We start from the raw sequence: 4,132 nt of genomic DNA, 5'->3' as shown, positions 1-4,132 counted from the left end.
AATCTCCTGGAAGCTGAAAATTCATTCATTAAGGTAAATATTTTAATTTATTTGGAAAAATTTTATTACAAAAAATTTAGTTGTATTTTTTGACATTACAACATCTTACTCCGAGGTCTAGGGAGTCAGTGCGTACCATGCATTTTGAACTTCCAAATTTGAAACCTTACAAAATGTGTTGTTTATTAGTTGTTAAATATTATATATATATACATAGAACGCGGAACTTAAACTGATGCATCACGTGTCTCCAACTCTAATTATTCATCATTCAAACTCCAGTGACAGGTTCGCTCCAAAATTCTCTCTCTCTCTTAAACTTTAATCATAAATAAATGTTATTTACCACTTTGAAAAGTTTTATTTGACTTTGATAAGTTCTCTCTCCTCGGAAATTTTGATACAAAATTGCATTATTTAACACAAACTTAAGTTAATTATATTTTGAAGCGACTCATTTGCATAGTAATTTATCCAAAGTGTGTGTATTATATATATATATATATTCGTGTGAATTGCTTTTAACACTAAATCCACTTTTTGGCGTGTAGAAGTAAATTCCATCGCGCGAAGCAGTATATAAAGAAGAGAGAAAAAAAAGAACGTTTTAGAGAAGGTTAGATATGGTGTTGGATTACAGGTTCTCAAGATGCGAAAACGAAATTTGGACTTTCTTCCTGATCTTAAGAGAATGTCGCTTTATTCAGTCTTAAAATTCCTTGCTCGTAAAACGATACTGCGCAAATTGAATGTTTTGGGGTGAAGAAGAAGGGGGCGCACTTTACCGCGATCGAACAATCATTCTCTTATCCAGGAATACGAAACTCTCCAAGTTAGATCGTATGTCCCACCATAGTTTTCACTCTGCTTTTGAAGGTACCAGACGATGCTTTCTCTTTCTCTTTCTCTCTTTCTACCAATGGTCCGCCCTTTTGTATTTCAAGCCTCCCCCCATTGCGTTTTGCAATCAAGCTAAATGCTCGATTGTTGCTAGATGAATGCACCTCAACATAAAGTGACATTCGTCGAGAAAGTGAGCTACTGATTCCTCTCCCTTGGTTCTCTTGTTTGGAAAAAAGAAGTCATTCGTATTTTTTTTAGACAAATGGTGAAAATATAATGTCTAAAAGAAATAGAGGTTGATTTACATTTTTTTCTACTGAAATGAGAAAAATTTTTTCAGATGGGTTTATAGTGGAAAAATCAGAAAAGAATTTATAATATTTTTTGTAAACAAATTTTACTAGAAAACAAAATTAGCGCAATGAAAGGAAAGTGAGAATTTAATCAATCGAAGGTATGTTAGTCTGATGTTGAAGCGTGCTGCCACCCCTCGAGAAAACTATCAAACTCACCCTGCGCGATCTTTACTTTATATATATATCCAAAAATTTAAAATTAATCCCCTACCAAAAAATTCAAAATAAAAATCATTTTTCTCTCTGATTTGAATTGAAATTTCCAAAAGAATCTAAGGAAAAAAAACCATCGGAAAAAATTAATATGCGTGAAGATATAAAAGTCACACTCTAGGAGAAATGGCATTAAAAATCCATGGATCTCCTTTTATAAAATTTGTTTCACTAGATTACGACATTAAATTAAATAATTGAACCGTGAATGACCCCCGTCTGGCTCAAGACAGCTGTGTTGAGAGATCCCCCTCAAAGAAAAAACCCTCTAAAAAACAAATTGTACCATGAATAGTTGGCGAAAAGAAAAAAAACTAACCTATATAAAAAGTTGACGATATTAGAAAAAATAAAGTTTGTTATTCAATTTATTATTTACACACACGAGTCTCATCGCGCGCGTCAAGCCACAAGGGGCAAAAAAAAAAAAAAGAGAATAAGGAACAGTTGGGCTCATTGAAATTGCGGTGCCTACTACCACCCTTGGTATTTTCTATTTGTCTCCAAATCCATCTCATGCATTTTTCAACGATCGCTCTTTTCCTGCTCTCTTTTCGCGCACCGATAACTTACGATTATAATTGAAAATCAGATAGATCCAATATCTGAGACTTGTATATATGAAGCCTTTTGGCGACATATAACTTATATGGAGCCCTCACATGTGCGGCTTAAAGGTCTCGAAGGTCCTTTCTCTCTCTCTCTCTATCTGTTTTTCAACCCTCGATATCAAATAAGACGAATCCCTAACTCATCCATAAGTTTTCTTCCCGTATTTTTTTTTAAAAAAGGGTTAAGGTCTCAATTTTCCCACTTAATTGTTTATTGAAATTACCATTTTTCCCTCACTAATGTGGGAGTAGTTTTTTATTTGTTTACAGATTATTAATTACATAATTACAATTATTAATTGATGATAAATTAGTTATAAAATTAGCACGCAGTTGTATTAGGAGCCATTTGTAATAATTTATGTCTCACCTGAGTTGCAACAGTTTCTCCGCAAGAGCGCTAGTGTCGCTAAACTAGCACTCTTCGACACTAGCGCTCTTGTGGAGAAACTGTTGCAACTCAGGTGAGACATAAATTATTACAAATGGCTCCTAATACAACTGCGTGCTAATTTTATAACTAATTTATCATCAATTAATAATTGTAATTATGTAATTAATAATATGTAAACAAATAAAATACTAATAATTTGTAATAATTTATCTCTCACCTGAGTTGCAACAGTTTCGCCGCAAGAGCGCTAGTGTCGCTAAACTAGCACTCTTCGACACTAGCGCTCTTGCGGAGAAACTGTTGCAACTCAGGTGAGAGATAAATTATTATGGCGGACAAATGGAACTCTTTATACAACTTCGTGAGAATTAGATATTTTTTTTGTGTTTAACAACAAGAAAATTAATTTTTCTGTATTTAAATTTTTTTTTTAATAAAAGTTTTTATTTACGATATACTATATTGAGTTTCTAAAGTAAATTCATGTGTATATAGATGCACACAAGTAAATGTAGGGGAAGCATTGCGGATATATACTAGAACTCCTTACACACAACACTGTAATACGACTTACGACAAGGACGTTTGCCGAAGGGGTTGGGCGAATGTTTACAGCTCACCACTCCTGCGACATCTTCCATAATCCACAGCCCTTGTCCCGTCGCGCGACTTATGGCTCCTGTCCATTTACTGCTTGACGACTCTCATATCTCTCTCTCACTCTCCTTATATATATATATATACAGACCGCAAAAAAAAATTGTGAGGAAAAAAGTTAAAAAGAAAACTACAAACTTCTTAATTTAACTTTCGTTCTCAACGCTGGATATACTACTAATAATTTCATAAGTTTCGAGTGCTAAAAGTATCTTCGTAGCTCTGGGAAAAATCTTATATTTATCAAAAATTTTATTTCATATAAAAAATTTATCTAAATATTTTGATCTTGGCGATTAACCAATTTTCATATCGAGCTTTTAATTATTTTTTTTATTTTTTTTTTACATTTATATTATTAATTAATTTTTATCAATAAATTAAAGTTATTGAATATTTATTGAATTGAAAGTTTGTAAAGATCATTTAATTAGAATTGCTAGTTATTTAAAATTTCTTTAGGCCGATTTAATTTTGAATTTAAATTTCGCGGGTAAAATCCACTCTCTGTTTTATCGACCGATAACTAGGTTATAGATAGGAAACTCACTGAAAAAAATTCTTTTCTCTTATATAATAAGAAATATTAGAATAATAATAAATAATTATCATTATTATAATTATAATATTATATATAATTATTATATAATTATTATATAATAATATAATTATTATTTTGTAATTATTATTAATATATTATAATAATTATTATTACTATAGTAATTTCGAATTAGGCTAAATGCAAATTTATAATTTCCCTCCTCGTTAAATGGATTTTCTAGTCGCTTTCAAAATTTACGTAAATAATTCAATTCGATATAAATTTTCTACCAATTGAGCAATTTTAGGGAATATTTGATTATTCATATTAGTTGATGTTCTGTGAGAAACCACTACTCAAAGTAACGATATTTCATATTCAAAATTTAGCATATAAATTGTCATTCTTCTTAGACATAAGTTATTAGCGCCCTTTTATATATATATATATACTTTTGCCCGAGGCTGTACTATGCGGTTATAACTGATAAAATGAAGGAAAACAAAGGTGCTAAAGA

This window comes from Leptopilina boulardi, unplaced genomic scaffold (assembly GCF_019393585.1).
Source record: "Leptopilina boulardi isolate dan_hultmark-lab unplaced genomic scaffold, ZJU_Lbou_2.1 LbouV2_278, whole genome shotgun sequence".
NCBI classification, from domain to species: domain Eukaryota; kingdom Metazoa; phylum Arthropoda; class Insecta; order Hymenoptera; family Figitidae; genus Leptopilina; species Leptopilina boulardi.
This window is presented reverse-complemented; position numbering follows the sequence as displayed.